This window comes from Myotis daubentonii, chromosome 2 (assembly GCF_963259705.1).
Source record: "Myotis daubentonii chromosome 2, mMyoDau2.1, whole genome shotgun sequence".
NCBI classification, from domain to species: domain Eukaryota; kingdom Metazoa; phylum Chordata; class Mammalia; order Chiroptera; family Vespertilionidae; genus Myotis; species Myotis daubentonii.
Window position 1 is genome coordinate 131,794,641 of NC_081841.1, and position 23,915 is coordinate 131,818,555.

Below are 23,915 nucleotides of genomic sequence, written 5' to 3' on the forward strand. Positions count from 1 at the left end.
GCAGGCTGGGCTGAGGGGACCCCCTCTACCCCCAAATGCACGATTCTTGTGCACCAGGCCTCTAGTGATATATGTTGTTTTAAATACTTGAATTTATAATAATCATATAAAAGCATGCATAATTAATGAAAACCAAATTCAGGATTATAATTAGGAGAGAGGGGAACGAGACTCAACTATATATGTAGTCTTTCTTAAAAAATTTAATTAAGCAAAGTAAGCATGGCAGAATATTAGAATTAAATACAGCTGGATTGGAGAGCCAGGGCTAAGATGTGGAGATTCATTTTGGTATTCTCTTGGTTTTTCTTTGGATTTAAAATGTTGGGGTTTTGTTTGTTTTTTTGTTTGTTTTTCAAATTAATGAGACAAAAGTGCTATTCTTTTTTTTTTTTGGCAAAGATCTTCTACAATAAGATGTACAATTGGAATGAATGTTTCATTAAGCATGGATGGGTTTATTCTCTTCTTTCTATTCTGTGACTTGTAGTAAGTGCTTAACTGTTACTTGGTGTAAGAACAGTTTATAATATGTCCCAAAGAAGTCAAACCTTTTAACAAACTTAAGTTTCCAGGATATTTTTCAATTTTTTTATTTTTAAAGAGAAGATGTAATGTTTTCTTTTGCATACTGGCTTTTAATCCTTCCTATTCTTAATAAGTAAAGGGCAACCATGGAAATAAATTTTTCTTATCATTACTCTTTCATTTGCTCCTGCATTCAGGCAATTTCACAACTATATTTTCTCTTGTTTTGGCCATCCTAATATATAAAAAGCCAGGGGCCATCATGACCAAAACAACCAAATGGACAACTGAACAACAGGCTGCGTGAGGCGACAAGGCGGGCAGGGGGGAAGTTGGGGATGACCAGGCTGGTGGGGGGGGGGGGCAGTTGGGGGCGACCAGGCTGGCAGGGGGGGCAGTTAGGGGCGATCAAGCCAGCAGGCAGGGGCAGTTAGGGGTGATCAGGCTGGCAGGGGGCGCATTTAGGAGCAATCAGGCAGGCAGGGGAGCAGTTAGGAGCTGGCGGTCCTGGATTGTGAGAGGGATGTCTGGGATCGGGCCTAAACCAGCAATTGGACATCCCCTAAGGGGTCCCTGATTGTAGAGGGTACAGGCTGGGCTGAGGGGACCCCTCCCCCATGCACAAATTTCGTGCACTGGACCTCTAGTAGATTATAACATTACTAGAGGCCCAGTGCACGAAATTTGTGCACTGGTAGGGTCCCTAGCGGCTGTCGGCTGGGTACTCTCTTCTCCTGGCCGCCTGCCACCACTGCTGGCCAGGACCTCACTACCCCATGGACGAATTCCTGGAAGAACTCCAGTCAAAGGGACAATTTGCATACTATGCTTTTATTATATAGGATTTTCAACCATTTATTTATACATATTTGAACACCTTAAGCTTTGTATTTATAATAGAATTATTGAAATTGGGCACTGTGTGGTTTTTAGTTTTTGCAGTAGCATGCATGTATGTGTATGTATGTTTGTGAGAGAGAGGTTGGTCAATCTTGTGGTATGATCTTGAATTTATCTTAAAATATCTGTAATTATGATGTTCTCCAGAAGCTCAGTGTGCTTCAAGTTAGACATTGAAGAATGAGTTTAAGTGCACTTACATATTAGACTTTTAAACTTCAAGATGGTATTGGTAATAGAAAAGTGAGTTTTAAAAACTAATAATAAGCCCTGACTGGTGTGTTCAGTGGTTAGAGCGCCAGGCATGCACTTGTCCCTCCACCCCCCCCCGCCACACACACACACATACACACACACACAGTAGAGTTGCTGAGTTTGATTCCCAGCCAAGAGCAGGTACCTGGGGTTCCAGGTTCCATCCCCACCCAGATGGGGGCACCTGTAGGAGGCAACCAATCTATGTGTCTCTCACATGATGTTTCTCTTCTCCCTCCCTCCTACTCTCTCTAAAAGTCAATGGGAAACATATCCTTGGGTGAGTATTATCAACCACAACAACAAAACCCAAAGCAAACAAACTCTGGACTGAAATATATAAATGGTGCTGGATTTTATAATCTGTGATTGTTCTATGCTTAATAGGGATCAGAAAACTGTCAACCTTGATTGCTAATTTTATAACATATAATGTGAACACATTTTTAAAGTCTTCACTTTTATTTTTTTCTAGGTTTATAACGATAAAATGAAGACCATGATAAAACAGCCTTGTACTTAGTTCATCAGTTCTTACCTTGTAAGTATTAACTCGACCCCCCTACCATTGCTCTAAAAAGTTACTGTTTGATGTAATTTTTTGCTTTATTTCTGATTTTTTACCATCCTAGAATGACAACTTACTAACGTCCCCTTATCCTCTACACATTGAAGGTTGGTGTTTTCTTGTGTTGTTTTTTTAAATATATTTTTATTTTTTAAATTCATTTTTATTGATTTCAGAGAGAGGAAGGGGAGGGAGGAATGGAGGGAGGGAGTAAGAGAGAGAGAGAGAGAGAGAGAGAGAGAGAGAGAGAGAGAGAGAGAGAGAGAGATGAGAGAGAATCATCAATTGGCTGCCTCCTGAATGCCCTCTACTGGGAATCGAGCCCACAACCCAGGCATGTACCCTGACCAAGAATTGAACAGTGACCTCCTGGTTCATGAGTCGATGATCAACCACTGAGCCATACTGGCTGGGCGAAGTTTGGTGTTTATTTAATCCATTTTAGAGCAAGAATAATGCCATTGCCATAGGTAATTTTTCTATTTGGGAAAGTATCTTACAGGTAGGCCCTAGCATCTCTAACTCTGAGAATCACAATTTTGCACCCTTTTCCTTCAAAGGAATTTACATATAAGTATGGTCTTATTATCATTATTCAGGTTCCTTGACAGTTATTTTATGGTTTTATAAATTGGAAGTATTCTCTCCATTTAAGAAATTATTTTATGATTATGATTATTATTATTATTATTTTTACATTTCCCTAGGTTACACTTCATACTTCTTTGTGAAGTGCTTTAGATTTAGCTGTTAAACTTCAGGAGGTGGGAAAAACAGGAAGACAATCCCTTTTCCTTCCTTTTATATATACACATGCATACCTCTTTTCTTAGAATATGAAAGATTTTTACCCTGATTCATTTAACTTTTGAGAAACAAGTAAATTCTAAGGGAATAATTCTAACACATTAGCTAAAATTAATATTATACCATTAGAAAAACTCTCAAATCTAGGAAATACGTATTTCCTTAAAAGTATTTGAGATTCTCTACCAAAAAGATTAATTTCCATATATTTCTTGAGCTAATTTTATATCTCTAAATGAAAGTAATGTGCAGCTATTTCTGTTCTTGATGTTGAGGGATGGCCCTGTTTAAACGAAAACTAATACTTGAGATGCTTTTTTTACATTATCTCATACTATTGCATTAGTGACCCAGTAAATAATGTCTATGTGTTGAAGAGTGACCTTATTATGATCATAGGTGGTCATCCACTGAATTTGATAAGTAGTTTTTAGGGTACAAATAATTAAATATTAAAACTTTTAATAATGAGCCAGTTTGAAGAGTAGTAGCCAAATGTCACAGGTCACTTCTTTTTAAAATTTTCACCCTCAATATTTTTGTCTCTGGAAAACTAGAATGGAAACATTTGCAAATCCCCAAAGAATCCTATATAATCCAGGCTTGGGTTTCTTAATTGGTCCCTTGGAAGCCAGCTCAGCTTTTCTTCAACTAAAGTCTCAGAAAAAGAAGTCTTTTCAATTTGTATTGCACTTACTATAGACTGAGGGCAGTCTGCTCTTCAAAAAGAAATGAGTATCATTTAACTTTTAAAAAATTTTTAAGCACACATAACGTTGTTAACCTCATTTCATCTCCTTTATAAATTTCTAAGCAGTTTTTCTTGGCTACTCTGCAGTATCTTTTAAACATAGATCATTTGCAATATTTCATAGTTGGAATTTTTTATGTTGTTTGTTCTAGGTAATATGCCTGGAGTTCCCTTTAAGGTACTAAAATGGTAATGTTTCCAATTAAACAATACCCAGAAAAATAGCACATAGTGACAGTAGTCAGTGATTCTGAATAATTATGTGTATGCCTCTTATTTATTTATTGAACATAACAGGGAGAGTAAAACTGACAGCCTAGGTAAAAAGTGTGATTGCTTATTTCAATTCTGCATTCAATTTATTTCTGTTTTCACATGGAGATAACTTTGAAGACTCAAATATTTCAGACAGATTAGTGACAAAGGGCAAGACTGCATTGAGTAATCTATTGATGTTACCTATTTTATTTATGCTTAGAACATGAAATCCCTATTATACTAGAGTTCATTATATTTGTATGTTTATTTCCTATTTATATCAAGACCTGTGCTATTAAGTTTTGCCTTGTTTTCATTTTCCTGATATGTTTACAACACAAGGTTTAGGGATAAACTGACTCACTCATGCACTCTCTCCTTTGTCACCTGAGAGACTCATGACTGATCGAGAACCAAAGTTTCATTCAACAACCGAGACATTTTTCCCCATAAAAACTTGGTTGAGAACCAAATTGTTTGAGATGGGAGATGTTTAAGAACTGAGGTTTGGCTATATTTATTAGTTCTTATCAACTTTTTTGTATTGTATTTCTTGGCTGACATCATGGTATATTTATAATTGATTCATATCTAGAGTAAAATCATCAAAAATTTAATATGCCAAAAATATGAATGTTTAGCTTCTATTTAGGGACTTATATATAAATATCCTGACTTTTCTGGGATAAATTGTCTAAATTGAAATCCACTTCACAGTTTCCAAATAATCATTCATTTGTTAATTTCTCCATCAGGAAAAAAAAAATCAAGGTAGTATAGAAACAGTACAACTTAAATGCAAAAACTAGGTTTTTTGGATTATAAAACAAGTTTTTTGGGTTATAGCAAAATGTTATTTCATTGCATGCCTCATCACCACACTGAATTTTAAATATATCTTCTGTAGTTAATATAATCTTTTTGTATTTAATCACTTGTACCCAAAAGACAAGTAAAAAAAAAAAAAAAAAGTGAAACACATTTTAATCTGTTCCCCCTGAGTTTTATATATTTGGACATTTCATAAACCTCTCAATTTCTTAATAGGGTAATGAAAAAAATTACCATATTCAGTGAAATTGTCATGCTGTTTGGTTTGACCCCATAATTTAGGCTTTGCTTAAAGATATTAAAGAGTGGTTAATTTAAAATGTTCTTCAAGTATAATAATACAGGGTAGGGCCCTGGACATTGTGGCTTGGTGGTTAGAGGGTTGACCCATGCTCCGAAGGGTCGAGGGTTCGATTCCCAGTCAAGGGCATGTACCTGGGTTGCAGGCTCGATCCCCAGCCCAGGTTGGAGTGCCTTCTGCCTGCGGGAGGCAAACAATTGATGTGTCTCTCTCCCCCTCTCTCTAGTCCTTCTCTCCCTTCCCCTACTCCCTCACTCCCTCCTTTCCATTATCTAAAAATTAATGGGGAAAATATCCGGTGAGGATTAATAAAGAATAATAATAATAATAATACAGGGTGGGGCAAAAGTAGGTTTACAGTTGTTCATATGGACAATACAATAATTAATAAATAATACAAGAGTAAATGGTTTTGCATACTCACAACTGTAAACCTACTTTTGCCCCACCCTATATTTCATTACTTAAGTAGTATTCCACTGTCCTGAGCAAGGATAATCATTCTGCAGCCCAGAATGGTTATATATAGCCAGCTCCAGAGGTTTAAGTGCAGAATTTAAAGCATACTTGAAGAAAGTAATTACTATTATAAAATGTATTGATGCCAGATTAAAAGTAAAATTAAGATACTTGAAAAATCTTAAGTAATGTAGTAACACATAAAGGATAGCTAAATAACAAAGTAGCAGAAATATTTTTATGCCATGTAAAGAGGTACTCCTTCTCTATCTAGCTGGAATTGCTCCACTAGAATCTTTCACTTTATTAACAATTTAAATCAAGAATTTTCACATTTGATTAAAATAAATCAAGAATTTCTGTATTTTATGGAAATATTTTTATCAGGCTTTCAAATAGAAAGTAGATTTTTTTAATTATCTCAGATAGTTAAAAGTAGAAATAAAAATAGGGAAAAAATCATCCTCATGAGGGTGATTATTAAAACATCGGTGATAAAATTACAATATGTATTGTCACAGAAAGCAATAATCTTTGCCTTGGCCAGTGTGGTTCAGTTGGTTACATCATCCTCCCGTGCACCAAAGGGCCTCCAGTTCAATTCCTGGTCAGGGAGACAACCGATTGATGTTTTCCTCCCTCCTTCCGTCCCTCCCCCCCTCCCTCCATCCCTTTCCCTCCTTCTCCTCTACCTCTTCTCCCTACCTAGGTAGTTAGTATTTAGTGGGTATAGTTTTAGTTGCTATGGATAAAAAGGTTCTAGAGAATGGAGGGTGGCAATAATTTGCACAGCAATGTGAATGGTCTTAATGCCATAGAACTTTAAAATGGTAACATTTATGTTAGGTATATTATATGCAATTTTAAGAAATAAAATAAATGACGTTCTTAATGTGAATTTTTTTAAAAAAGGTTTTAAAAACTGATTGCAATTTATAGTATTCACATTTCAAGAATGGTATACTTGGCTTAGTTTAAAATATATACTAGTAGACTTAGCAAAAGAAGTATTGGAATTGAAATGACTCATTTTTCATGATTTTGAAATAATCATTCATGCCGAAACTGGTTTGGCTCAGTGGATAGAGCGTCGGCCTGCGGACTAAAAGGTCCCAGGTTCGAATCCGGTCAAGGGCATGTACCTGGGTTGCAGGCACATCCCCACTGGGAGATGTGCAGGAGGCGGCTGATCGATGTTTCTCTCTCATCGATGTTTCTGACTCTCTATCTCTCTCCCTTCCTCTCTGTGAAAAATCAATAAAATATATATTTTTTTAAAAAGAAATAATCATTCATTTGACTTTGTAATAATTGTTTAATGTATACATCTACTTGCCGCAGGCTCAAAGAACAATATATAATCTTGAACGGTTATTTATTTCATGATTTTTGTCTCAATCTAAATGATCTTACATTTTTTGGAAGGGATTTTGTCTGGTATATTAGTATACCAATTAGTGTAACAACTGGGGCCGTGCCTAGCTCATAGTAGGTGTTCAAAATATATATATATATGGTTTGTATATTTGAAAATTGTCATGCTTACGTTTTTGTCTGAAAGGGTGTGCCTTTTTGTCTGGAAAGTGGGTTTGAGGGGAGAGGGTAACCTGAAGGTCAGTTTCTTGGTGTAATTGGGAAATACAGATAAGTATTATGTATTTTCATGTTTTTGCAAACAGATTTATTTTGGCTACATATTAAAAATTGCGTGGAAAAGTAAGGCACTAATAGAGTAGAGTAACATATGAAACACAGTTTGCTCAGATAGGAGATTAACTACATATGTTTTTTAATAATAGTGAAAAATTCACAAGAAAATTAATATGGACTATATGACAGTTGTGCTTTTTCTAAACAATTAGATATTAGGAGGGATGGACAAATTTCAGTGCACATCACATTATTCTGTAGAAGTATTGTAGCCTTAGCAAAGCTATTTTAATGGTGAGAAAACGGGAATAAAAGAGGTTATCAAGATTTGAGCTAGAGTCCTGGTAATTTTATCTTTTAGAGGAGTGGTAGGGAACGTCCAGTCCATAGGACATATAAAGCCCTCAAAATCATTTGATCTGGCCTTCTCAAAGCATTAAGGGTGAGTTAATTAAATGTTTGACAAAATATAGCAGGCTAATTTTTGAGTTGACAATTTTATGTGGCCCAAGAATGATGTTATAAATATCCAAATAGCCCTTGGCAGAAAAGAGGGTTCCCCACCCCTGTGAGAGAAATATGTAATTCCCAAAGTTGAATAAGTGGAAAATGTTTAGGAGAATATTTTCTTGCCTGATGAAGAGTGGAAACAGGTAAGGGGTAGAAAGATAAAGAGCTACAGGATTCCTGTTTTTATTTCTCATCTCTGGGTACAAAGTTAACTTATCTTTCCAAGGCTTCATATTCTAGAATTACGTCTTATATAAAATGATATGCAACTTTGACAGACTATTTTAGTAGGGAGATAAATGTTGAGGGTAAAATATTTGGGTTTTTAAACATAAATTATTTAAGAAAATTGATTTGTTTGGGGTCTTTTTACTTAGTATTAAATATTTCATGTGACTTCATTTTGCTAGCTTTAGTTTATTGAAACTGAGCTCTTACATGTCATTTTTTATTTTTCTCTTGATATGAAGTCTTACCTACTTAATGAAGATGTCTTATGAAAAGTGTACTTCAAGGAATGAAATGCTGTTTATAATATATGCTGTTACCAAGGTAAAGACCAAATTTTATGAATTTACTTTTTATAAAAGGAAAAAATAACTTAAAGTATTTAATACATTTAAAAATTTGATTAAATATTTAACTGTATTAACTTATCAAGGTGACCTAGGAAAAATACTTTTCTTTTCTTCACATTATGCATTTTTGTTTTCCTAACTATAGCAAAGTGCTTGGCACATAGTTGGCTTTCCTTAAAATTTTGATGTAGAAATAAATTATTATGCTACTTAAAAGCTTCTAAGAAACTAATTATGCAATAGTCTATAAACATGGAATATTTAATGGTTTTATTCTCTTTTTTCCCTAAAAGAAAAAAAATATTTTTGTATCTTTAGGTGGTGCTAATGTGAGTTTAAAAAAATAAAACCTTGGAGTAAAGTAGCAGCACATAATGGTTTGTGGGTTTTGAAAAGGTGCAGGCCATATTGTGCTGCCTCAAAAATACAAGGATCTGATCTTCTGAAGAAAATGTATTTGTTTTAACTCTTCATAACTCCTATGATAGTGATGTCAACAGTGCCTTAGCAGCACGTAAATATTGGCGTTAAGATTCTAAATTATCTCCAGTATTAACTGTGCTGCTGAAGTAAGGTTGACCATATTCTACAGTCATATTTTAATATATATTAATATTACTAATGAACTTTCTGTTTTATTGATAGTGTATTTTCAGTTTTATTAATAATCCTGTTATGTTTATAATTCTATAATCTATAAAAATTAGTACTAACTTTTCAGATGTATTATGTATATTAAAATAGTATAATTGCAATTTAATAATTGTGTTGAATGCCATCAAGAGTTTATTGAAAGAGCTTATACATCAAATAAATATTTCTTAATGCACATTTATATTCAGTGTAAATATACAGATTTTTACATATGATTAAACAAATATTCATTTCCCTTTGTTTCTCTAGTAAAATGAAATTACTTGAGAGATACTTATCTCACAGTTAAATGTACATTATAACATATACATTTTGGAAAGAACTTAGACTATTTAATAATGTTTCTAAATATTTCCTTATAAGGAAGGGGAAAAATAATGAAATGTGAATTAAATTCCTGAAATTCTGAGTCTCAAAGTGCACTTAATCATAATTTTCAAGGTAGGAAAAATCTTACAGATGATCAACCTATTCCTGGGATAACTTAGGAAACAACTCAAATTAACTAAATTAAGTAATTTGCTATTTATGACAGATTAGAATCTTAATCCTATGTCTGACTTTATGTTCTCATATTTTTTTCCTGTTATTATTAAATTTTTTTTTTTAATAGCCAAAGATTTTTGTTTAACAAGTCGAAAATGAACATCTTGCCCTGGCCGGTGTTCCCAGTGGAGCGTCGGCCATCTCAACGAGGTTTCAATTCCCAGTCTAGGGCACTTAACCTGGGTTACAGTTGGCTCCTGGCCCTTGGTCAGGACATGCAAGAGGCAACCAGTCAATGTGTCTCTCTCACATTGATGTTTTCTCTCTCTTTCTCTCTCCCTCCCTCCCTTCCAGTCTCTCTGAAAAAGCAATGAAAAAAAATATCCTCGTCTGAGGATTAACAAAAAAACAAACTGTGTGTGTGTGTGTGTGTACACATACATATATACGTGTGTGTGTGTGTGTGTGTGTGTATGTACATATATATTAAGGCCTTGTTTGCTTTTTTATCCCAAAATTTAACTTCATAGTAACACCAAAAATTAATTTTATAGATGCAAACACAGTAAAACATTTTAATTAAAATTTAAAGGAATATGTTTTCTTTACCTTTTATTTTTTATTTGTTGGAGTTTCATTAAGTCATTCAACTAAAACTTGATGTTCAGGATGAGACAAGTGTGTTTGTGTAGTGTGCCATACTTCTGGTTTTATTTCCTGCCAGAAATATCTTACCCTTTTCTATATAACCAAGCAGGAAATATACAAAATAAAAGAAGTTCTTAATGAATAATTTCCAATTTTAATTGTCAATTTTGGAAGCCCTGAAAGTGTATTAGATGTAATTTAAGGAATTGTATTCAAGTATCTTTTGTTTAAATTCTAATTTGAAGGTAAATATTATATAAGACATTTTTTAGAACAACCTCACTTTTTTCCAGCAATTTTTTGTCTCAAGGAAGCAATATACCATATTGTTAGAATTAAATGCCAGCTGTCACATTGAAATAATATTGCTTGGTGCTTTCATAAATCATTCATCAAGCTCTTAACCTGTTTCCTTTACTTCATTTCAACCATTTTATGAAAGTCTGTACAAATATATGATAGTTTTTGGTTTCACTAAAAATATTCCAGCGTCTAACACATACATGCTTAGAAATAGTTACTGAATGAATTACATAGTTTGTCTAATATTTTCCAGAACACCCCAGGAGTTAGATTTCTTTTTTTGCTTTCTTTTTGTTTTTCTAAATGAATTTGAAGTCAAATTTTACGAAATTATATTTAATCTGATCTGCCTTCTCAATGACAGAGGAAACTTGGATTTTACATTTACTAGGTGAATATTTATATCTAGGTCCTGCAGGTGTGAAGAAGGTCCATTTGGGGCTATTATAGCTAAAATAAAACTTTCTTGTTTTAATCCTGATAATAGATTTTTAAAAATTTGAAATATTGGGAGAGTAAGACAATATTGCATTGAAATTTATTGTAGCTATGCAGTTTCTTTCCAGCCTTTTATTATAGAAGAGGAAATAGCCTGTCAGTACCTGATGAAACAGGTAACTCAACAGGACTAGAAGCTTTATTTGTAAAACTTAATATAATTCCATCTTTGTGTAATTTTGAAACAGAACAAATAGTAAAATAAAATGTTAATCTTAATTTGGCTATTTATTTTGCAAGGAAGAAATAGTTACATATGAGTATATATTTTTTTTCATTTTTCCCATCTTCTTTGGAAACAAATCCTAATCTTTTTTATTCAGGTTCTTTTTTTAAGTTGATGCCAAATAATTCCAGCTTTGATCATCTTAAATGTTATTTGGAGTATAGATTGAGTTTAGTGATAACTCAGAGTGCTGCAGGCAAGTATCCAGGAGACAAGAAGAGGAATATTCAACAATTCAGTTTGCATCCTATATTCAAATGAAAATCTCTTAAGATTACACATGTTGATATGTGATAGATTTGAAAATTTGACCATAGACTAATTGATTTTAAGTTGATTTTCTTCATTTATATATTCTTTGGTTGTTACAGAATTATAGGTGTTTTAAGCAACTAAGTATTATAACTGATATGAGCCCATCTTAGGTACAATTGGATTAGCAAGACTATACTTTCATAAACTGTGATCTCTAAAGTTATATATATACTAGGGGTCCGGTGCACGAAATTCGTGCACTGGGTGGTGGTGGGGGGGAGTGTCCCTCAGCCCAGCCTGCCCCCTCTCACATACTGGGAGCCCTCAGGCATTGACCCCCATCACCTTCCAATCGCAGGATCAGCCCCTTGCCCAGGCCTGATGCCTCTGGCCTAGGCGTCCGGCCCGGGCAGCGGGGACCTGCAGTGGCAGCGGGGGGTGCCGCGATCGGCGGGCTCCACCCCTGCCCCTGCAGGACGCCTCTGGCTGAGGCTTCCAGCCCGGGCAGCGGGGACCCACAGCTGCAGCGGCCCCACGATCGTGGGCTTCGCTTTAGGCCCAGGCAAGGGACCCCTAGCTCCTGGGACTGCCAGCTTCGACCGTGCCCAGCTCCCATCGCTGGCTCCACCCCTACTTCCTGCTATCACTGGCCAGGGCAGAAAAGGCGCCTGATTCTCCAATCATGGCTGGGGGGCAGGGCAAAGGCGGCCCTAGGGCCGCCTTTGCCCTGCCCCCCAGCTCTTAGCTCCCCCCTGGGTTTCTGATCACTGTCAGTGGCAGGGGGCTTCTTCCTGCTTTCCCTTTCGCCTCCCTGCATTGTGTCTACATATGCAAATTAACCGCCATCTTGTTGGCAGTTAACTGCCAATCTTAGTTGGCAGTTAATTTGCATATAGCCCTGATTAGCCAATGAAAAGGGTAGCTCGTACGCCAATTACCATTTTTCTCTTTTATTAGTGTTGATATACATCCATGTATATATATATATATATATGTATGTATGTATTTAGAAGTTGACATTCTAATTCAATTTTTTTTTCCTTTTGCAGGTGGATATTACTATCCCTTATTTATGGAAAAAGTTTTATTCTAAGTGTTGTTTCTCATTGAGTATTAACTAAAAGGAGAAAAATTAATGTCCTATACTTTTGAGATAGATTTGGTTCTAGTAAGTGTTTAGATATATTACTTTGTATATCTGGGAGAAGAAATAAGAGACCATCATACATTTCCAGCTTTAAAAAAATCTTATTTTTTTCTATCAAGGAAATTTTACAGTTTAGAATAAAAGTTTCTGTTTAACTTGAGCTCTTTAATGAAGAATTAATTCCTCCACCAGAAATTTAAGAGTCTATGTTCTTACCATGTTTATTTATAAAATATAACTCATGAATTTCTGATGTCTTTTTTTTAGGCTATATGCTATGAAGAAAATGTTGGCAAATAAATAAATTTAAACCTCTTCTGTTAAATTTCCATGCAAGGTCACAAGTTAGTTGCTGTTTTTGTCTTAATTATACTGAAATTAAATTCATTCATAATTTCTATTTGGGTCTATTTCTTGATTAACACATGCAACATGAGTAATTAACTTAGATTAGCATATTAATGAGCACAGCTCCCCTTAATTCGGTGGGATTTTGAATAATCTGATAGTTATTTTCATATGATTGGACTTTTATGTTTTGAAAAAAATGTAAACTGCCTTACAAGAATCTTGTAATCCTATCTAATAATAGAGAAACATGGTAATTAGCTATAACTTCGCTATCCTTCCCATTGGCTAATCAGCAAGATTGCAAATTAACTGCCAGCCAAGATGGCGGCTGGCAGCCAGGCAATTGAAGCAAACATGAGGCTTGCTTGCTCCAGTGACGGAGGAAGCCAAGGTTCCCCACCTGCCACCGCCCGGCTCTGAGCTCCTGAAGCAACAGCTCCAAAAGATACAATGTTTCAATTATAGAAGCTAAAAGATGGCGGTTAATTTGCATATACCAGTTGCGAGGGACGACTGAGGACAACATGTAGGCCAAGTGGTACTGAAGGGAGCTAAGTAGAGGCCTTGAGGACCGAAACGGAGCCGAGGCTGCGGTGGTGGGAGGTGGGAGGTGGGAGAGCAAGACCAGCCACAGTGGCTGTGAGCCGGAGGGGCAGCAGCTTGGAGGGGAAGGGGCAGTGCCTGGGAGTGGGAGGGGAAACCCACCACAGTGCCTGGGAGTGTGAGGGGAAACCCACCACAGCGCTTGGGAGCGGGAGGGGAAACCTGCCACAGCGCCTTGGAGCCAGAGGGGAAACCTGCCACAGTGCCTAGAAGCCAGAGGGGAAACCCAGCAGGAGCACCTGAGAGAGGGAGGGGGAACCCAGCAGGAGCATCTGGGAGCGGGAGGGGAAATGCAGCAGGAGCACCTGGGAGAGGGAGGGAAAACCCAGCAGGAGCGCCTGGGAGAGGGGGAGGAAACCCAGCAGGAGTACCTGGGAGCTGGAGGGGAAACCCAGCAGGAGTGGCTGGGAGTGGGAGGGGAAACCCAGCAGGAGTGGCTGGGAGCGGGAGGGGAAACCCAGCCGCAGCGGCTTGGAGTGGGAGCGAAGCCCGCCTCAGCGGGTTTCGCTCCCCTCTCTGCTTGGCTCCAGCCGCTGGACGCCCTATTTTTGCAGGAATCTTCCTACAATGGGCCTCTAGTTATTTATATTCATCTCATGCTATAGGGTTAGATTTTTTTTGAGAAATTGTGTTGAAAAAATTTTAAGCCACTTTTATACTAAATGTTCGTCGATTTAGTTAACTTGTTATTAAAGGTACTAGAGGCCCGGTGCACAAAAATTTGTGCACTCAGGGGGGAAGGGGGAGTCCTTCAGCCCAGCCTGTGCTCTCTCGCAGTCTGGGACCCCTCGGGAGATAACGACCTGCTGGCTTAGGCCTGCTCCCGGGTGGCAGAGGGCAGGCCCAATCCCTAGGTGCAGCCCCTGGTCGGGCTCAGAGCAGGACTGATTGGGGAGTTGGGACGCCGCCCCCTGTCATGCACAGAGCAGGGCGGATCGGAAGGTTGCGATGCCACCCTCAGTCACGCTCAGGGTAGGGCCGATTAGGGGGTTGGGGCACCGCCCCCTGTCACACTCAAGGCAGGGTCAATGGGGAGGTTGGGGCGCCGCACCCTGTCACACACAGAGCCGCAGGGCGATCAGCGGGTTGGGGAGCTCCCCCCTATCAGGCACAGAGCAGGGCTGATCAGGGGGTTGGGGTGCCTTCCCCTGTCACACACAGAGCCACAGGGCGATCAGGGGGTTTGGGCGCTGCCCCCTGTCACGCTGATCCCGGTGCCAGGAGGCCTCGCGGCTCTGCTGATCCCGGTGCTGGGAGGCATATTACCCTTTTACTATATAGGATAGTGGCCTGGTGCACGGGTGGGGGCCAGCTGGTTTGCCCTGAAGGGTGTCCTGGATCAGGGTGGGGGTCCCCACTGCAGTGCCTGGCCAGCCTGGATGAGGGGATGATGGCTGTTTGCAGTTGGTCACACCCCCTTCAGTGTGGGGGTCCCCACTGGGGTGCCTGGCCAGTCTGGGTGAGGGGCTGAGGGCTGTTTTCAGGCTGGCAGGTGACTGAAGCTCCCAACCGCTCCTTTTTTTCTTTTTATTTTATTCTGGGTCAGCTTTAGCTCTGAGGCTTGGCTCCAGCTCTTAGGCCTCCGCTGCTGAAAGCAGGTATCTGGTTTGTTTGGGTTCTATAATCGAAACACTGTTTCAACTCCAGCTCTGAGATCCTTGCTGGCTAAAGCAGGTTTCTGGGGTTTTGTTTAGCTTCTATATTTGTAACAATGTTTCAAACTGCAAGCTCAGAGGCCGGCAGTGGCAGGCGGGGAACGTTGGAGTCCTCCGTTACTGAAGCAAGCAAGCCTCATGTTCGCTTCAAGCTGCCTGGCTGCCGGCCGCCATCTTGGCTGGCAGTTAATTTGCATATCTTGCTGATTAGCCAATGGGAAGGGTACCGGACGTACAGCTAATTACCGTGTTTCTCTTTTATTAGATAGGATTCTATATATCTTTGTTTTATAACTTAACCACTTAGCATGGTTTATTCTACTAAAGAGTATCTTTAGAAATTTTAAATCACCCCAGAGATTGTTTCCTTCTGTATCTCATTATTTTGTAATTTTGGGGAATGCTCTTATATATGGAAGTAACATTTCAAGGATATAAGTTCTTATCGTACTACTAAAACTTTTTTGTCTGGACTTAATTCATATGATAAATAGTAAACTATAAAGAATTTTTTTGTTCCCATGTGAACAGTTTAAAATATAATTTTAGCCTGAAGCAATGAAGGTAGAATATTTGTTGTTTGGTAGTATACATCGAGAAAATTTAAGTACATCACTTCTTAAGAGAATTTGTAAGTTTTAACATAGTGTGTACAGATTTTCATATTTGTATTTTCTGGCAGTGTGAAAATGCTAATGTTGGACAAGGAACATTAAAAATAGATTTGCTTCCTAACCGGTTTGGCTCAGTGGACAGAGCATCGGCCTGTGGACTGAAGGGTCCCAGGTTCGATTCTGGTCAAGGGCATGTACCTTGGTTGCGGGCACATCCCCAGTAGCGGGTGTGCAGGAGGCAACTGATCATTGTTTCTCTCTCATCGATGTTTCTAACTCTATCCCTCTCCCTTCCTTTCTGTAAAAAATCAATAAAATATATTTTTAAAAGAACTTAAAAAAATAGATTTGAAACATTTATATATAGAAAGTAAGGTACAGATTTACTTACGTTATGTAGGTACTGGGGATCAGCACTGAAAAAACAAATTCCAACCTTCATGGAGCTTACAATCTTGGGAGTGAGGTGTGGGTAACAGTACACAACATTAATAGGTACCGTAGTGGCATGTCAGATGGTGAAAAATTCTATGGGGAAAAATAAATCAAGGGCTGTGGGAGGGATGGCATGAAGGTGTTTGGAAAGCAGGAGAGGCATATTTTTAAATAGTATGATGAGAAAATGCTTCACAGAGATGACATTTGAACAAAGACATAAACCATAAGGGAGCACACCATTAGGTATCTGGGAGAAGATGCTTTCAGGTAGATGACATAGCAACTATAAATACATTTCTGGTATAGGAAGGAGGTCTGGGAGGCTATGATCAATTATACAAGAGGGAGAATCGTAGCTCATAGGATCAAAAACTTTATAGGGGGCAGATGTTATGACTGCTTAAGCTTTTAGCTTAATCTACAGATTTAATTTTTCATTCAGTTGGTTTCCTCTAAGCCTATTTGACCTTTGTAAATATAACATAATAGTTTTATGAATCAGATTCAAGGTTAATAACCTCCATTTGAGACCATTTAGAGTATAAAAAGTGTTTGGTTGGTTAATAGATATATGTGTGATGATCAGGTTTTTGCAAATTGTGCTTTGATGACTCTGAAATTGTTTTCCACTTGACCAGTTTAGTCAAAGCTAATGGCTCCAGGGAACACACTGAACTTGTTCATGTTTGTCATTTACCCAAACATTGTCTTTGACACCATTCTTAGAATTGCTACCATAGTTAAGTACTTCATTATTTCTTTCTTATTCTTATTTTGCAGCATTTTAGCTGAGGAATTCTTTGCCTATAATTGTTTCATCATCTGCTACAGATATCCCATTAACTTAACCTTCCTAAAACACTGCTTTTTATTGGATGAAATTCAAATTTTTTAGCTTGTACCTCATGATCTTGCCCCAATATTTTCTAAAGTTTTTCCATATTTCTTCAAGTGAACTAGTCCTGATACATGCATTTTTCTATCTCTTTGCTTTTCAGTAATTTCTGTTTGCTATTTCCTGACTTTAATAGTCTGGCATTATTCCTCCTCCTGATGATGTGAACAATTTATATCCCTAGTTCTTAACCTTATCCTCTGACTTAACACACCTGAGGAACATAACACTTATCATTAATTGCACCTCATTTATTCATACATATTAACCTTTAAAATGTATTAGCAATATGAACAAAAATTTTAATTTTAAGAAACAAAATGAAGAAAAAGCAGGTTGACTAAGATATCCAGAACTTCGAAACATCAGCCTAAATATTAGGTCCCAAAGTTCAGATATTAATTCTATGCTGACAAGTGGTATAGTTGATTATTTTCTGTTATATGAAAAACTATATATCAATCACATAAGAATGTGGAGTAGCCATAATGTATTTTTAGGATTTTAGCACATTAGAATAATTATTTTCCTTTTCTAATATTGTAAAAACAGTTAATAAATATACTCTTAAGAAGTAGTCCATGTGTTTATTATAATGTTTATATTAAAAGATTGGAAGCGTTATTTTTAGTGTCTAACAATTAAAAGCTGATTAAATAACATGTTAAATGGCATACTGTCTGAATAATTCTGGCAAAGAGGTCTCAGGGAAGGCTCTCATTGGCTTGTTTCTAGGATATGTCCATTCCTGAACCAGTCACCATGGTGGGGGGGAGGGGTGGAGTATAAATGGAGTACTCTGATTGGCTGGTCTAAATCGCGCCTACCTAGTGGTGGGGATGGCCAGGCCTGCTCAAACCACATGGAATAAGTTCCTGGAATAGAGGAGAAAACAGGCTGGAGAGCAAAAAATAATGTATTGTGATAAGTAGTACTATTCAAACTTAATCAATATAATGTAGTTATATTAATGAGCTAGGAGTTGTTCATGATTAAGTGAAAAAGGTTACCAAATAGTACAAATGAACTAATTAGAAGAATACATTTGCTAAACTTACTGGTTTATTATGGGTGTGAGATCAATCGTATTAGCATGGCGGGGGAGGGGTGTGCTATAAATAAGAATGTATGATTGAGAATGGAGGAAAATTTGTTTTTTCTTTTTTAAAAAATATATTTTTAATTGATTTCAGAGAGGTAGAGAGAGAGATAGAAACAACAATGATGAGAAAGAGTCTTTGATCAGCTGCCTCTTGCACGCCCCACACTTGGATCAAGCTCCCAACTCTGCCATCTGCCCTGACCGGGAATCAAACTGTGACCTCCTGGTTCATAGGTCAACACTCAACTGCTGAGCCAGGCCAGCTGTGCAGAATGAGAAATCCTTAAAAAATAAGTAGTTATTTGAAGCAGCCTTACCACCATGGAAATCTGTAATGGAAATCCTACTGGGTTTGGGAACTGTACAAGTGATAATGAAGGATACTATCATGGGAAGAATTTGAACAGATAATTTCAAAAATTAAATCATTTAAAAAATAAGGTCATTTTAAAATAAGCTTTAGGGGAGCAATCTACTCTGTTGTCAAAGGAATGTTAAAAAAGGAATTCTTGAAGCCCTAGCTGGCTTGGCTAAGTGGATAGAGCTTTGACCTGTAGACTGAAGGGTTCTAGGCTCGATTCTAGTCAAGGGCATGTAACTTAGTTGCAAGCTCTGGCAACCAATCCCTGTGTATCTCTCACATCAATGTTTCTCTCTCTGTGTCTCTCCTCCCACTCTCTAAAAATCAATGGAAACACATCCTTGGGTGAGGATTAACAACAACAAAAAGAATTCTTGAATTTGTTGAGAGGTTTTTCTGTCATTTTCCCACTCTTCCAGCCCCAGACCTCAAAAGGTAAGTATAAGAAACGGAGTATATAAATCTATTTTAATTTTGAAACTATATTAACAAACTAAAGGAAAGTCTGACTTTAGTGTATTTAATAGCACAACAAAACTGACTTTCAAGTCTAAAAATTAAGTATTTTTCCGTTTAAAATGAAGTTTGTTTTAGTTTTCTTAGGGTAAAAGTAATACATGAACATATAGAAATGTCAGAAAGGGCAAAAATTCTATTTAAAAATCACAGTTTTACCACCCAATGGCAACTACTACTATTTGGCTTTATTCCCTTCTAGTTACATAGTTGGATTAGCAAATTTTTTTTCTTAACATGATTCATAAGAGACTAAAGGGAGCATCTCCCTCTTGAGATAGGCTCTGGCCCAGAAAATTTTTCTTTACATATATCTAAAATATACCTGAAAAATACCATGAATTGTAGAATTTGTTCCATAATATTTAAATACATAAAATTTCTCAAGATGTTTTAGTAAACTTGAGCATATGAGATGTTTTATCCTGTGGCTTCCTCTGCCACACTTGCTTATCATCCCCACAGGTACCTTCCCATAGTGTGAGAAGCATTCTGATGCAAGGGAAATCATTGAAGGTTTTTTAAACAGGAGAGTAAGGAAAATACTGACTCAAGATTTGCTCAGAAAGAAATCTAAGATCAGTATGAGTTTCTTTTGTACCCCAATCATCACACCAAATTTATCAAAAAGCTGAGCTCTTTGGAAAGGGTGGAATTTACATTTGATAATCAAAAAACCTTTAAGAATAGTTATTGACATTTCAGTTTGAACATGTGGCTATGGTTTAAAAAAATGTAAACATGACACAAACATGAATTCAGAGTGTATGACCTATCTGTTACAGTGCCCCATTTAGAATGTAAGCAAAAATGGTATATCTCAACCTATTTTTTCTCACGTGTTAATGTTTTATAATTTAAAACTCTTAAGAACTAGGAGTTTAATTTGGAAAGGCAGGTTTAGAATCTGAAAATTGGTCTGGCCAGTGTGGTTCAGTGGTTGGGTGTTGACCCATGAACCAAGAGGTCCCTGCTCAATTCCCTCATTATGGACTCTATCCCCAGTGGGGGGGGAGGGGTGCAGGAGGCAGCCAATTAATGTCTCTCATTGATGTTTCTATTCTTTTCTCCCTAAAATCAATAAAAGCATATTTTTAGAATATGAAAACTTGGCTAATAAAATAAACTATATTATTTGGGAGTCTAAAAATCTGAGGGCAGTGGTGTTTGTCATCAAAACAGGCCTATGGTACAGATTCCAAGTCAGGCCCTGTTATGCCATTTTTGTCAGCGTTTTAATGAGTATTGCATCCTTGGGGTGGGGGGGGGGGCGGGAAGGAAAATATCCAAATAGGGATTATGGACCAAATAAGTCCATAATAGTTATTGTACCATTTTGAATAGGTGATTCTTAGATGAGTTTATGTCTAAAACTCCAGGAATTTGGAACTTTGAAAATGGGTGACTTCTTTTTCCTACATACTTTTACTCTTCAGGAAGAATTTGTGGTGATTTTATAATACTTACTAGAGGCCTGACCTGGTGCATGATTTTCATGCACAGGTAGGGTCCCTAAGCCTGGCTGGCGATCAAGTCCAATCTGTGGGACAATCAGGGGGGCCCCCACTGGCACCTGCCTTGGCTAGCCTGGTGCCACCCACTCACTGGCCCTGCCCCCACCACTGCTGCCGGTTGCCTCCATCTGGGACGACTGGTGGAGTGATGGGGGGGGGGGGGGAGCCCTGCTCACACCCCTGCCATTCAGTCAATTTGCATATTAGGCTTTTATTATATAAGATATACATTAAGAAAATAAATTTCTAAAAAGAAAAAAAAGACCTTCACTATAATCTTTCCTGTTTTAAACAATACCAGATGGTCTTAGTTTCTTAACAGCCAAATTAGATAATTTAATTTGGAGTTTAGGTAAAAGTTCAACAGATTTAAAAACTAGCATGGAAATTCATTTAATATTGCTATATGCTAATAAATGCATGTTCATTGGAAGACTTAGTATATATGGCTTATGTTAGGCCCACATGTAGAGTAAATGTGAACTAAGAGGGCATTCAGAGAATTGAAAAAATGAGGTGTTCAGATATATTAAGGAGTGATTGAAAAAGAAAAGACAAATTTTGAGACTTCTTTATTCTGTATTGTACTGGATGACAGAACAGTAGATCGAGTTTCAGTATTTTATACCAACTGGATATATGCATTAGACTGATATACCAGGAATCTTTAAAGTAACTGAATAAGAGGGGAGGGAGAGTAAGATTTAAAGACATTTGAAATGAAAATACATCAGCTGAACAAAGTCTTGCCTTTAAAATGTGTGCTAACAAAGGACAATTTTTTTTTTCCAGGAAGGGGGGGGAGGGGAGAAAGAGAGAGAAACATCAGTGATGAAGGGAATTATCAATTGGCTGCCTCCTGCATACCCTGTATTGGGGATCAAACCCACAAACTGGGCATGTAACCTGACCAGGAATTGAACCCTGACCTCCTGAATCATAGGTGGATGCTCAACCACTGAGCCATGCCTGGCTGGGCCAAAGGGTGATTTTTTACTAAAGGAAATTATAGGGAAACTTCCTGGATGTTTTATTTTGTTTTAGGACAGTATTTACTGAAAATAACCATTGTTTTAACAGAACTGACAGTATCTACAAAAGGTATTCTTAAGAAATTTCAGGAGCATGTACCACTTGTCTGGAAACTATGAAATAATGAAAATGTTAACATTTTCATTAAGTACTAGAGTTGGAACATTTTTTTAATATTAAAGGCTTTTATAAGTTGTCATTTGTTTTCAAGGAGGGTTACTTTTATTTTAGAGAGAGAAACCAATTTGTTGTTCCACATATTTATGCATTCATTGTTTGATTCTTGTATGTGCCCTGACTGGGAATAAAACCCACAACCTTGGTGTATTGGGACAATGCTCTAACCAGCTGAGTTACCCAGACAGGGCCCAAGAGGGTACCTTTTAAAGGCTTTTGGACAAATCCAGTATAGAACTAATCATATGTTTTCATTTTCCTCGTAAGACTTCCAAGAAGAATAAGTTTGAATAATTTGAATAAACAGGAAGGAATAGATTCTACAGAAAAATTTTAACCATACTGTTTTGATTCGAGGAGATGGGTTATAATGGGGTATTATTTGATGTTTATATTTTAGGATGTATGGATATTAAGACTGAAAAGTCATAGCTAGGGCTTATACCTCTCTCTGAATTCTCCTCCTGTAGTTTAATATAAGGGAATTCAGTTTCAATTGGAGCTTTTCTCATCTTACTAGGCACATACTAGGTGCTCAGCTAATTATTAAGTGAGGTAGTCCCAGGAACATCAATCTCACTCTGAAATTGGCAGTGGATCTAGTTGATTCTGGCATCAAATATGCAGTAAATAGTCATTCTATATATCATTACCAGTCATGAACCCAAATCATTGTTGAGACTTGATTAGACAATGCTATGGCTTGGCTGAAAAGATAATTTTTATGAAAACACCTTTTTAATGCAGGCTTTTTAGTTTTTACAGCTCAAGTACTTTTCAGACTACTGTGCTTCTCATCCAAATTATATGAGATTTTTGATATGAGAGAATTGTAAATATAATAATGAACATCAACCCTGGCACATGTATTAATGTTTATTTGCCCCTCTGGGAAATAGGCCAGTAAGTTGTTATTGTTTATTTTAAGTGCTTAGTTTAGTGATAAGTACCCAAATCAATCAAATCAAAACAGCTTAACACCATAGGGTTGTTGATTTTTTTTTAAGTGCATATAGAAACCACTCAAGCTTTAGATGCTGCTATAAATGATAGAAGTAACAACTAACACATTGATTGTGTAATCCTTTGCCAGAAATTTTAATAACCCATTTAATTCTCATAACCATCTTATGAAGGAGGTACATTATTATCCTCATGTAATAGGTAAGGAAACTGAATCAAGGGGAAATAGTATGCTTAATGTCATAACTAGTAAGTGGAGTCAGGATTCAAGCTCAGATGGTTTGATTGCAGAGCTCATGCTCAGTAATATCTATATCCTTTGTCTTATAGCCAACAAGAGATGGGGGGGGGGGCGGGGACAAAATTAACATATTAAGCCATAGAATGCAAAATGATAGTGATACCTCCCAAAGAATGTCTTACATATAGGTTTGTATTTGGTAGTTCTATACCAAGCCCAAGTTATTTCCTCAAATATTCCAGGATGCTACTTCTGTTCCCTGCAAGAAGACATGCTTTTAGAAGTGTGTTTCAGTAACAATGGATATGGGTGTTTGTGTATGGTCCTCCTCTAGGTATGTGTGCCCCATAGCTATACATGCTGATATGTGAATTCAGTCAGCTCTTAATGTAATAGTCATCCCCTGAGAAAACTGCCCCTGCCCAACTATCCATAGTAAGCCTACACAATCTATAGGTCGTACTTGATTGTATTGTTTTTAAGGCATTTACAGCATCAAATGTTGTCATCTCGCTTAAGCACACTGTCTCTCAGGAAGCTCATCAAAATCTAAGAAAATGGACCTTTTGTAACTAAAAGGCTGCAGACAAACTACATAATACATCTAAATTATAAACATTTTGGAGATTACCTATCTCTAAGCTATGAGATACACTTTAAAAATATTTCCTGTCAATGGGACTTCAGGCAAGGCTTAATGATCATTAATCTAATTCTGTCTCATAGAGCAGTTCCAGGCAGTATAACCTTCATAAACATTCTCAGGTATTACTCAGAAGGGCAACCTCCTCCTACCCCCTCCATATACACATATAGAAAATTAACTCCCTTTTCTGTATT

General features: G+C 37.3%; 1 long non-coding RNA gene across 2 annotated transcripts in view; it reads left to right on the top strand.

Moving 5' to 3' along the window:
• Positions 1-23,915, top strand: part of LOC132228341 (uncharacterized) — a 75,391-nt gene that overhangs the window by 12,469 nt on the left and 39,007 nt on the right. For both annotated transcript variants that reach the window (XR_009451327.1, XR_009451326.1), the window contains one exon: positions 2,159-2,224. This is a non-coding gene — a long non-coding RNA (uncharacterized LOC132228341). The remainder of the gene's footprint in view (positions 1-2,158; positions 2,225-23,915) is intronic.